Source organism: Manis javanica, chromosome 2 (genome assembly GCF_040802235.1).
Source record: "Manis javanica isolate MJ-LG chromosome 2, MJ_LKY, whole genome shotgun sequence".
Taxonomy (NCBI): domain Eukaryota; kingdom Metazoa; phylum Chordata; class Mammalia; order Pholidota; family Manidae; genus Manis; species Manis javanica.
Genome location: NC_133157.1, coordinates 178608452 through 178622160, shown reverse-complemented (window position 1 = coordinate 178622160; position 13709 = coordinate 178608452). Strand labels below are relative to the sequence as shown.

The following is a 13709-nucleotide window of genomic DNA, read 5'->3' as shown; positions in this document are numbered from 1 at the left end:
CTATTTGCCTACTTATCTATGTATAAATCAATGTTTCTTTGTATATTTACATATTATATTTCTTTTAGGGATGATATAAATATTTTCATTCTGATTCCATAATTCTTATATATCATCTATGCATGTGGTTCATGTATTGAAGATTTTCAGCAAAATGGGATGACTTGCATTAAGCAGCCAAGAACATTCCCATGCCTCTAGGCACCCAGTAGTTTCTAGGTGGAAAACAAGCTTGTTTTTCTCCCTGCCTTATTTCCAGTGCCTAGCATATTGCCTGGAATATGGCTGGTAAACAAATGCTCAAAGAACCATTCTATTTCCTCATGTTGTTCTAAGTACTCTGAGTAATAAGTTATTTATATGTTAATTTATTCCTTCATGTTTGTTATGATCACCCTTGGTGTGGTTCCTAAAGTTGCAATTCAGAGTTCCACATGTAGTCACTTCCAAAGAAACAAAGAAATGAATCTTTATTTCCCACTTGAGGGCGGCTAGGCTTCGTAGGAAATAGAGCCCAGGGTGATTATAGAATATATTTAATTGGTCCCCTGACCCTACTTCTCTCCACTTGTGCAGGCAGCCATTTTTTGAAGCAGGGGGATCTAGTAAGGAGGGCACATACCCTTTAGGAGATCTGTGGGTGGGCTCTGGGTCTATGAGATTGCTAAAATTGTTTACTTAATTGTATATAAATTTTTTGGGAGAGGTCTATAGATTTAAAAAAAAATTCTTATATACCTTTTAAAATGATAAATGATATGTTCATACTCTAAAAATAATTTGAACTGTATGGAAGAATATCAAGTAAAAAATTAAACTAGCACAGAAGCATATCAAGTGAAAAGTTAGAATTTTTTTCTTTACTTTCCACTCTTTTTACATCCTCAATCTCTCTCCTCATAAGAGAATCACATCACAATTCTATTTGATGACTGACTTTAGTAATATAAAGTCATATTTCAATATCAGTACATATAGACCTACTTTTAAAAAAATCTTTATTTTGAAATAATTATGGATTTACAGGAAGTTGCAAAAAATGTACAGAGAAGTTCTGTATTTCAGGATGGTAACATCTTGCATAACTATAGTACAATATCAAAACCAGGAATCTGACATTGGTATGATCTAGAGAGTTTATTGAGATTTCACCAGTTTTGCATCTAATGGTGATTGTGCATGTGTGTTTGTGTAGTTCTATGCAATTGTATCATATGCAGATTCATGTAACCAACATCACTGTCAAGTACAGAACTGCCCGTAATCATAAGAATGCCTCCTTCTATCCCTTTAATAGCCTCATCTGCCTCTTTCCCTGCTATACCTAATACCTGACAACCACTAATATGTTCTTTAGCTCTATAATTTTGTTACTTCCAGAATGTTACATAAATGGAATTGTATGATTTGTAGCCTTTTGAGATTTTCTTTTTCTTTTCCTTTTTTTCCCCACTTAGCGTAAGTCCCTGGGGATTCACCCAAGTACAATAGGATTGTACTGCAGTTTACTTAGCTATTTGCCCACTGAAAAACATCTAAGTTGTTTCCAGTTTTTGGCTATTATGAATAAAACTGTTATGAACATTAGTGTATAGGTCTTTGCATGAACAAAAGTTTTCATTTCTTTAGAATGAAAGTACTTAACAAGTGCAATTGTCATATGGCAAGTACATGTAGTTTTATAAGACACTGCAAAACTATTTTGAGGTCCTTAGCTTTTTCACAGATTATCAAAGGGAGCTGTGACCCTAGGAAGGTTGAACTAAATGGACATGACCCACGTTTGGCCTGTGACCCAGTTATTTGCTTCAAATTGTGTGTAAAGAAACTTCTCTTTTCTCATTCTCTCTTCTGCTACTCATGGGTATTTGACACTAAAACTTTAGCAGCAGTTCTTTGATGGCATTTCCTTATCATTCGCAACCCTGGTCATGGGTCTCCCCTAGCTGCTTCTAGTCACTTACAGTCTTCAACATCCATTATCTGCAAGAGAAATCAGCAACAACTCTTGCTCTTAAGGATTTTGACTGCATTTGTCATAGTATTCTTGTTTATTTACATTGTTGACAGTCCATCTACTGATTGTTAGTGTCTGCTGTGCTAATTCTGTGTTTTATAGAAAGTTAAGTTCTTTTTACTTACTTTTGCACTGCATTTTCTATGTCCTCAAAATGCAGCTTGTTAAAACCCATGTTAGCTATCGTCCTTTTTGCTGCAGGGAAAATTTGAAAGAAAACACCTTGCTTAGGCTGGGGGTGAGACATGAATTTTCTAGGATAGAGAAGGATGATGATAAAAATTGATTAAAGTCAGGATGATGCAGGTTTATAATTTCCTTTAAGTTAAGTCTTCACTGGTGCTTCATTCACTGGTATTTGGTTTGAAATGAGAAATAAAAACACTAAGCAGCCATTTACAAATATAGACAATAAAACAATATCAGAGGTCATGAAGCAGATAGTTTGTACCTAGAAGAGTAGCCCAGTATTTAATGCTCTCTGTCAGTCTCCTTTTTTCCTGATTATCAGCCTGTTTGATCCAACTTCTTTTCAGCTTGTATGTCTATGTTGTTTCATCTTACTCTGGGATCCAGTATACCCACTGATAACTTGTCATGAGAGCCAGGCAACTCATGTTCCGGTAAGCACTTTCCATCTGCCGCATCTGATTTAGACCACATCCTTCTCTTCAGGATCTGATTCTAGAATGACATCAAGTCCTCAACAGATGACTCCATTTACTTGGTCTTGGTTGAAGCTTGCCTAGATTTCAATGATTGTGAGCAAACAGTGGAAAGCATTCTTGTTATTTTCTTATTCTCTCCCTCTTTTTAGGTAATGTTTATAAAGAGCTAATTAAGTGTCACGCTTTGTGCCAAATATTGTGCATGCATTGATTCTTTTAATGTTGGGAGCAGCCATGCACTTAGCCCATGTCCATCTTTTCTGAAGCTCTCTTTCCCTCTAATGCATGTTTACTAGTCTTCATGGCACACTGGATGCTCAGGCCAGTGGGTTATTCTCCAGTGGACTGAGTCCTTCAGCTGCCTGCAGTGGAGGGATGTGCTCAAAGGGTCAGTGAGCTTGTTCCCAGACCTGTGTTTCAGTGTGTTTATTTTGAAATTATGTAAGTTGATTAAATATTATGTAAGATGATGATATCTAGATGGGAAAGAAAGAGGTATTGATTTTATGAAAACTAAGTTGAATGTTTAGAAAGTCTTTATATAGGAATTCACTAAACAAGTGGCTATTAAATTTAGTGTGACAGAAAAAGTCTAGAAGGATTTTGTGCTTAGACTGTTTTACAATTGTCTATATGTTCTATTCCTCTTTAAAGAAAATAAAGCTGGAAATTATGGATACTTACAGGTGTGGTTTATGCAAGAAAGAGGTCTTGGGACTATTTCATAAGCTTGATGAATGTTCATTTGTGTGTTTTAAGTTAATGTGAAATATTTGAGGTATGTTTGTATCATTTTAGGACTTCCCTTTTATTTTGTATTTTTGCTTATATAACTAATTCCAGGACTGAATTATGCAGGATAAGGAGGCTGCAAAAATACTATGGCATTTTACAGATGAGGATACTGAAGCTTAAAGAGGTTATGTAACTTGTTTTATTTTTCCAGTCAATTCATGATAGTGCATGGGGTACTGCAGAACTAGGATCAGATATACATTTCTATGTGGGGAAATGGCTTGATCCTACATCAAGGTTTTTTTTTTAACTGTTATATAATATGCATATTGGAGCTTAAAACCATTTTTTATGGTGATGATAAATTTAAAACATTGCAACATTGTCATTAAAATATTTAAGAATGTTCACTGCAAAAAGACAGGTTATAAAAATTACATATAATGCAAATCCAATTTTAGGGAGTATAATATGTACATGATATATATGTATGTTGTAGATTATCATTACCATCAAATACACATATCTCCACATAAAATAGACCAAAAGAACTTATACCAGTTGTGAATGATTGTTTTATACCTGAATGGTAAGAGGAGAGAGATATCTTCAGTTTGCTTTTCTGTATTTTTCACAATTGTCTCTATGCATATATAATACTTTATGATCACTTAAAATATTCATGTCAGTTATGATCTTCTTTTTTCCTTTCTCCTCCACCCTGAAAAAGTGCTGTTTGATCTATTATTACAGTCATTTTAATACTGGTAGCATGGAGTCAGGGGAAGAGAAGGGATCTTCTACAATATTTTCCCTTTGTCTGGCCTTCTGGACAGATTGCCTTAAAAACAGGCTTCTATTCTGATCTGCTTTTCCCTGATACCTGACGATGCATCTCAGATGTTTCTCTCCTGGGCCTACCCATGTCGTATCATTTCAGCATTCTGAGGGACTGAATGCAGTATGAGCTGGTTTAACAGAGCTTCTGTCATACTGGGTCTCTTTTATGTGTAAAATTATTAGAAGTCTAATGTCTTATGACCTGGAATGGCCCAGCTGGAATGAATAATTCACCATCTAGTCTTCTCTACTCACCTATTTATGCCTACCTTTTATAAATGGAAGTTTTCTAACAAGTGAAAAAAAATAGGTAAATAAGTTTTCAGATTTTGTTTCTTGTACACCTTTAGTAATTCTTCAGCTATATAAATGTGCAAATGAAAACTGTCTCTTTCTATCCACCTGGCTTTCTCTGTGCAATTCACTTAGTTATGTCTTTGTCTTTTCCTTTAGGTGTAACAATTGCTGATATGAGGATGAATCATAATATTACTTGTCGGGAATCTAACTGAGTGAAGTATGCCCAAGGAATGTGATGATTAGCATGGGGGAGGGGTGTTACTATGTGAAAAACATATTCTCTCTCTTTTTTATCAGCATTGCTGGAAAAGTTGCTAGTTGGTTCACGGAGCTTTTACTTAAAAATAAACAGCCGCCCAAGTTACGGGTTTTCACAGGAACATAGTAATAATTCATTAGACTAACAATTTAATCAAGAAGTCAGTGATGGTGGGGGGCGTCTCTGTGTGAGGCATAGGAAAAATCTCTCTTAGGTTTGGTGCAATTTTCTTGCTTTTAATCTGGTGTTCAGGGTCTTTCCAATCATCTTTGCTTCACAGTTGGGAATTTTTCCTTGGTGTTCTCATAGATTGTAGAAGCAATGATAAAACAGCTGTTGCCAGGCTGGGTGAGAATCTATCATTTACCTCGCTACAATAGGAGAATGAGGTACAGACGTTGTTTAATAAAGAATTTAATAGACGAGGTCAGCCTGTCCAGCCTGGATGAACATAGGCTGTAATTGCTCAATGGGGGACACATGTTGTACCCCAAAGAGGATTCTCTGACATCTCTGGCTTTTCTGCCCAAGCCCTCTGAGAGGTGAGAATATAATTGTGTCTGTGAGTATATACTGTTATATGTGTATGGGTAAACACGGAGAGTGGCAGGTGGCAGATTTGAAGGGTACGAAATGTTTTATTAACTTTTCCTTTGTCTTCCAAATTTAAACAGTATAGCGTAAGAATAGTCCTGAGAGTTCAGTCTTTGACTTTTCCTGAACAATTCAATACTCACCTGCTGATCCTCCTGCCAATCAACAACTTAGAAGCAAATGGAAAAAATGTGAGGATGAATCAAACACCTTATCCATTATAGAGTTTTCATGACTGAGAACAAGAGAAAGTTCACTGAAGTGATCTCTCTGGAGAGCATCCAAAGACTTCTGCAGACAATAAACTGATCTGCGGAGGCCTGATTCTACTCTTGGCCAGGCATGTGATGAAGGCTCCCTAGCCATCCAAGTGTGGGGCTTGATCCTTTCCAGTGATTAGGCACTTGTTGCCCTTTGGTGGCCAAACAAATCACAATTAGTGTAATAAGAGCTCTAACAGAAAGACTCTCAGAGGATAGGAAAGTTTCATTTTTGTAAAGTACTGTCACTTTTGTTTATCTTTTCAATGTAAATTTAATATATGCTTAGTAACAAAACAAGAAAACATTGAAAAAAAGTTAAATAAGGTATAATTGAATTGTAGTCCCATTATCCAATGGTAATTATTAACATACTGGCAAATGTTTTTCCACATTGTTTCTTATGCATGTGTAAACCACCTCCCACACATATACTTTAATTTTTAAATGAAATCATCATAGTCATATTGTTTGATAATCTGTTACTTTCAAACATTTAATTTGTTCCCACTATTTTTCTATTTTAACAAACTCTATGATGAATACCTATACAATCTTCTTTTTTTTACACATTTGACAAATTATGTTAAGAAATAGAATTTCTAAGAAAAAAATTGCTATAGCCAATGTGACCTGAAGATATGAAACCAATTTATATTCCTGACAATAGCACATGAAAATGGCTATGTTGCTCTAAACCCTTGTCAGCATTAAGTTTTGTGTTTTTAAAAAAAAATCTGTATGAATCTGTTATTAAAAATATTATAGTTTGATGTCCTAATTTGCATTTATTTTATACTAATAAGATAGAGCACCTTTTATAAGCTTGTCAACCGTTTGTATTCTTTTCCTTTATGATCTGCCTCTTTGTAACTTCTGCTCATTTTTCTCTTCTATTGGGCTATTTAAATTTTCCTTACTGATGTTTAAATTCATTATGGGTTAAATGTATTAATCATTTTGTCATGAGTTCTCCCCGGATTCCCATTTGTCAACTGACTTTTTTTAAAACCTTTGTTAATGGTTTTTTGGGTCATACAGAAACTTTAAAAATTATACGCAATCAAATTTATCCATCTCTTCCTTCATGATTTCTCTCTTTGGTATAATTTCCAGCTCAAGATTCTATCAGTTTCATTTACATTCTCTTTCAGTACTTTTGCTACTTATTTGTTCCTATTTGAATCTTTAACCTAAGTAGAGTGTTTCACCAGTTCATTCCAATATATAGCACAGGTTAGACAAATACCGACTTCTTCTCCTTAAATGGTTAGCCAGGTTCTCCATCATCACTTATTGAATTTTCCATCATTTCATTATGGTTTTTTGAGATGCTTTCTTTATCACAATATAAATTCTGATACATACTGGGTCTGTTTCTGAATTTACTCCTCTATTAAGCACCTATTCTAGCACACCATATCCTTTCCAAAGCTGTAACAGAATACAGTGAGCAACTGGAGGGCATATCTTTTGTCTATTTAGCTATTACACACCACCACCTTTCCATAGCAGGTACGAACATAGGCCTGGCCTTGAATCTGACCCTGTCACTTACTACATACGTAATCACAGGCAAATTGTCTGACTCCCTCATGCATTGGCTTCTTCCTGTGTAAAATGCAGAAAATAATACTTACCTCACAGAGCTGTTGTGACAAGTGGAATAATAATCTGTGTAAAGCCTTTGTGCAGGGCCTGGAATATAGTGTGTTCAACAATAACTGTTAGTCCATAATGCAAAGACATTTAGGACATGATTGGGCTTATGACTTCATTAGAGGTGTGAGAAGGGAGATGACTTGAGGATATACTGTAAGGTAAATCCACACATTCTAACCCCTCCTTCCGGGAGGAGGCAGACTTGGCTGCTGTGGCAGGCACAGGAGTGTGACTAGGCGGCTCCTGCTCAGGTCAGATATCTCAGGGTGTGCAGTGACTTGGTTTCTTCATCAGTGTCCAGGAATCGGTGCTCAACTTTGTGGTCCAGTTGATCTGGAGTCAGTTCAGAGCTGGAGTACTGAGCCACACCCACCAAATATGTTTTGAGTGTTATCTGATCTGAGGACATGCACAACCCTCACTCTCAGATCATGTGACCTGTCCAGAAAGCATGGAGCTGTCATCTGCTGGCCATTTTTACAAGTACGGCACAATCCCTCTCCACATTTTTTTGTGCAGATTCTTGAGTACAGCTCTGAAATGAGCAGTGATTTCTTTTATGCTACTAAATGGAAACTTGTGCTTTCATCCTAGCTCCATTTTCCTTGGATAACACAAGAAAAGGGAGTTTTCATGTTATGTCTAATGTTACCTATCGCTACCATAATAGCAGGCTTTATTGTTCTAAACTGCTGTTGAAATACACAGCCACTACTAAGGCATTACCTATATATGTATGTTTATCCCCCACTATTCATTATAATGCCTCTGTGTTCTGTCAGCATTATCAGAGGCAACCAGTATTTATCAGGTATCCACTGGATGTGTGACACTGTCGTAGGTGCTGCGAAGGGCACTTATTTAGAATGAAGCATTACAAGGGAGGAGGGTGACAATTTTTCTCTACATTCCACCACTCTATGTTTCACTGTGGTTTAGGCTATCATTGATCAAATTACTCATTTTATCCCTTGGACTGTGTGAGGAATTCCCAGAAATATAAGTGTGTTTGTTATGTGTTTTAGATGGGCTCACTGCAATATGGCCTTCAGGTGAATTTACAAATATAATCAGAAAAGATAGTCCCTTACATTATATATATATATACTTTAACACACAGTAAAAAACAAGAAATACTAGTACCATGCATAAATGATTTGGAAAACAAAAATGCTTTCTGTGAAAGGAGAAAGAAATTGTGTGTGTGTGTGTATGTTTATATCTCAAGTGGCATAAGAACTGCTTTCATTTTAATATGCATGCTATGGAACTGGGTTAATTTAATATGAGACTTGTAAATATTTCTAGACCCATTTACCTATTTACATATCATGTCCTGGAACTTCTGGAGAGGCCTTACTGTTCCCTTCTGGCAGTGGTTTCTGACTTTGTGTCTTCTGATCAGTACAGATTCTGAATTCCCAAGTTTCTCGGTCTTTGGATTCATCAAACATCTTCAGTCTCACAGTAGATGTAGCTGTAATAATCACACTGCTAGTCTAGTGGGTATGAGGTATCTGTCCATTTTGGCATACATAATAGGCCTATTGATCCTTGGTTTCTGGGATATCTGTCACTGTATCATGGAATCCTGCTATTCACTGACAAATGACAAATCTACCATGATCTTTTGAAGTTTTGGACTCCTCTTTTATTATTAAGAGAATGATGATGGCTTGAGTTACAACTTCTTGTTCTCTGCCTAAAGTTTCTTACCAGCGACAGAATCTATCCTGAAGTTGTGATCACTGGTCTTACCAGGTAGAGGATTGCATGATATTTTTTTGCAATCTGGTTGCAACCTACTGGTTGCACTGGTCATACCAGATAGAGGGTTGCAAGAGGGCTCCTATTGTATTAAATACAGAAGCAGGCTAACTCATTGAATAAGGCATTTCAGTGCAATGGAACTTACTTTGTATATATGACAGTCATTGTTACCAATAAAATATTGATAAGCAATTTCAGTGCATGCAATCTCATCATTTTACACAGTATCTGGATATTTATTTGGCTTTAATTTGCATGATGTTTCATGTTTTCCATGTGTGTCCTTTTATTCAACATAGGCAAAGTAGATACCATTGTTTCATTTGGAGAGTCATGGAATATTGGAGAACCAGACAGACCTGGGGTGGATTCCACCTCAACTGCTCTGATCAACTGAGTAGTGAATATGAGCAACTGACTCTCATTTCTGATCTGGGGGTCATATCACTTGGGTTTCACTCAGGGGGCAACAACCATACCAGTTATATTAACAGAGAGAATTTAATATTAAGAACTGTTAACTTTGTATTGGAGAAATGAAAAGGTTAAAGGTGAACACCTAGGTATTGTGGAGGTAATGATGCAGGAGGCAATTACCACTGCAAGGATGGGGGAAAAAAGGCAAAAGGAAGAAGCTGGAATTACTGAAACAATATTGGAGGAGGGGCCCTGCAAAGCTTCGATGCAAACCTCTGAGGAGGTGTGCTGGCTGGGTTGGCGTCACCGACGGACAGTGTCACGAGGCTAATTCTAAGAGTGTTAGAAAAAGTGTACACTTGAATCACTACTGTTTCTGGGATGAAAACTGCCACTGCAAGCTGGAATGAGCTGCCGCCGCCAGGACTGAGACACGTTGCTCAGATGATGCTGACGTGAACAGCAAATACAACAGGAAGAAAAAAAACCCCTCCTTGCTCCTACGGGCTTGAAGTCTCTCTCTGGCGCCCCCTAGTGACAGAGCCCCATAGGAAGCAGCTGTCAAAGCAGAAATATGGTTTGCCGGGTCCCAGCCCCAGTACCACAGGGCAGAGCGGAGAAGGGTAACTTAATATGGAGAAATAATCGCCTGATAACCAGCACAGGGATGATATTACCTACCCCGCAGATTGGTCATCACTTTAATCATCATTATTACTACTCTGAAATTTAGGTAAAGAATCTAGTATGATGACTTGCCCAGAATAAGGACTAAAACCTCACTGGTTCTTTTCAAATTTTGCTAGTTTACAAAATCTCCACCAGCCTACTTATTGAGGACGGCCAATTACAATTTGATACTCTGATTCCTCCACCTGACCCCACCCCCACGCTCTTAGCAGTCATATGTGTGGATTAGCAATGTTGGCTCTGGAATCCATTGGTTAGTAGCTGTGAACTTAGCATCTTAATTAAGTTCTAGTTCTTAATTAAACCTCAGTTCACATTATGTGAGGTAATGCATGTACAGTGCTTAATTCAAAGCCTGGCAAATAAGTGTTTCAAAATGTTAGCTGCCAGTATTGTTACCATCATCATAATCATCACTGTTATTATTTAGAGTATGGAAAAATAGCAACAAAATAGTCTCAACTTAAGATACAACATTTGAGAAACCAGCTTCCTCTAAAATCACCAAGGATTACCTTTGTTTTCTGAAACTTAATCATTATAAGGAAAAGTAAACAGTTCATTTTCCTCTTTAGCTATCTCCCTCATTTTTGGTTCTTCAAAACATTCCCATTCTTCTAATCTTTTCATCTGATGTTCTGAAAGAAGCTAATATTACCAATTCTGTTTTGCATTAGGAGATATTGAGGCCTGAATGCTCTCTGAGACTTTCCCTGAGTCATGTGTGCATTTGTAAAAAGGCCTGGAAGGAATTCAAAAATCCATCATGCCACTATCAGGGCCTCTTGAATTCTGAAGCATTCCTGGCTCCCACTTGCTCAGGGATATGGAGACTGTCACTAGGAATTCAGAATGAGTGTTCTGCATGGTAATGTGGTACATCACTGCTAGGTCCTGAGGCAAGCCGAGGACATCCTGGATTTTATGCATTATGCATGAGAGGGTGCAAGAAATAAAGGATCAATCATCTTCTCCCTCAGATAACATTGATCATTTGCTACACGTTATTTGACTGGGCTCTGTGCAGATTTATTTTCTCCAATGAGAACGAGAAGCAGATTGCCTGTTTTCTTAATGAGCAATGACATCAATCTAGCCAAGTCTATCTAATGCACTGGATGACACGCTCTCTCTCTCCCTTTTTCTCTCTCTCTCTCTCTCCCTGCTCCTCTCTCAGTTGTAGTCAGAAGAAATAGGGACAGCTTCTAAAGAGTGTGCCAGTTCCTGCGAGGGTGGTGACAGAGGGTGGGAAAATTGGGTCTAACTCAGGGTGATGAAAAATCTCTTTCTTTTCATCTTTCCTTTTTAATTTAAAGCAGTGCTTCCACTCTCCATTTTTCCAGATGGCGTATTCTGTGGGGCTGATCTGCAGAAAAGGCCAAGTGAAAAGTCGTCCAATAATGAGAAAGGAGGAAGGTGGCATGTAAAATACATAACTAGGTAGTGACGTGAAGACTCTGAGCACACTGGAATGGCACAGTCACTGGGAAAAAGAGCAAATACCAATCAGAGATGTTATTATGAATACCTCTTAGCCAACACGAATGACTGTTAATAACACTGGAATCGACATGCGGCATCTAATGAAAGCTAAAGCTTGACTTCTGTTGACATTGCTGTCCTCACTGTGGTAGCCAACAGGCAGTAAACGGATGCTAGGGGTAATGGTGTGGCCCAGGATTTGAGAGGAGAGTGGGATGTCTTGCTGTGGCCCATTCCCTCTTTCATCAGACAAGTGTCCGCTGAGGGAGGCAGGGCTTTGGGACACTGATTAGCCAAGGCCGGGCAGCTAGAGATTTGGTGGGGCAGATGGCCAACGGCAGGTCAGGGCTGGCTTGGTGTTCTGGCAGGACAGACTCCACTGGCAGCTCAGCTTGCCAAGGCACCATGCCTAAGGAGAGCAGAGACTGCAGGCCCCAGGCGAGGCAGGGGTATGTCAAGAGGGAATCCCACAGTGGAGGAAAATGTGTTAACAGGTGGATGGAGCACAGGGGCAGGGCAACATCCAGGACATCCTGTCAACAAATGGCAAAGGCTCAGGCCGTGGAAGGAAAAGAAGAGGCCCTGGTCAGAACAAGGCAGGACCTCCATCACAGGCAAAGGTCAGAGTGGTGGGCTTCAAGGCCCCCTTGCATCATTAAGTTCCCATTTATACTGCAGTCTCAAAGTTGAAGGGAAATAAATATTTTTGTGACTTTTGGAAGCTAATTAATTGCCAACTACAAAAGCACATGGAATCAGTGATGTAAATTGTGAAACATAAGTCTTGGTTCTGTTTATTCCCACAGAAGTGTAAATATGAGAGAATTTTAACAAAGCTGAAAATAAGAACCAAGAAGATCTGGGGAGGGGCATCTCATGGAGTGCCATGCCTCTACTATATCAGGCTTGCTTCCCATTCTGGAGGCATGTTAGTTAGGCAGGTTATCAGGACTAAGGCTCAGGAACTGGGCTGGGGAGATCCAGTTACGCAAGCAGGCTTTCAGTGGAGTGGGGAAGGAGAGTCTGGGGGCTGTCGAAGCTCAGCTGCAGCAACAACTCACTCTGCATTGGACATTCCCTCCCTCCTTCCCTCCCTCCCTTCCTTCCATCCCTCACAAATGAAGAAACTATAGCGCAGAGAAGTAAACCAACACTCCCAAGTTAGAGGCAGATAGAGAGCTGATCTGTAATCTGTTTGAGCCCAGAGCCTGGTCTCTTAGCCACCATGCCACAGCATTGCGCTGATTCCATCTGGGATGTCACATCTGAGTCAGCCCTGCTCAGAGGCTGCCATGAGCCAAACCATCCCCTTTCTCATTCTAGAGAGTCCTTTGGTGATTCATCCTGAGATCAGCTTATTGTTCGGGGAGTTCACCCAACAACACACTGTTGGTGGTATTGCCTTTTGTCAGCTCCTAAATTCTCCTTTTATTTTGTACCCAGATGTAGATCTTATTTAAAGTCATCTTTTTTACATTTAGCCTATTTCTCTAGCTTGTCATGATCTCTTTAAATCCTTGCTAACGGCAGATTCTTCTTTTTTCCTTCTTTTTTTTAAAATGCAATACAACATGAAATGAAAACCACAGCTCTCCTAAAAGCCCTCCTGCTTCCAAAAGGTTTGGCACATTCAGCAAAGATCTATTCCTCAGTGTCTGTCTGTGCTCTGTTTATTTTCTGCTTTGCCGATTCATGGAGTATAAGTGTACCCAAATGTGTCTTCAGATGGCAAACTCTGCAGGGCAAGGGCTCTGCTCTTTGCTTTGGCACATGCTACCTATTAGAGAGCTCAGTGCACACCTGGGGCCCAGATACAAAACAGTCGAGAAGTGTTTCTCACTTCGAGAGCTGCATGGGCCTTTCTTTTTAAAGAATATCCAAGTGACCGATTTGACCTTAACACTGGTACCCATCTCTCTGCACCTGTTCCACCTGCTGGCTGGCTGGTGTCTGCATCTTTACTCCTTGCTGTGCCTTCACTGCTCTTAGGAGCCATTCCTGGGAAGCAGCACTTT

The 13709-nt window shown here is 38.8% G+C and overlaps 1 long non-coding RNA gene across 4 annotated transcripts in view; it reads left to right on the top strand.

Annotated features, from left to right (window-relative positions):
* Window positions 1-6499, top strand: part of LOC108393479 (uncharacterized) — a 98293-nt gene extending 91794 nt beyond the window's left edge. For 3 of the 4 annotated variants that reach the window (XR_012128314.1, XR_012128313.1, XR_001852252.3), the window contains 2 exons: window positions 3529-3604; window positions 4714-6499. This is a non-coding gene — a long non-coding RNA (uncharacterized lncRNA). The remainder of the gene's footprint in view (window positions 1-3528; window positions 3605-4713) is intronic. The other variant, XR_012128315.1, reaches the window with a different exon arrangement.
* Window positions 6500-13709: the final 7210 nt, after the last annotated feature.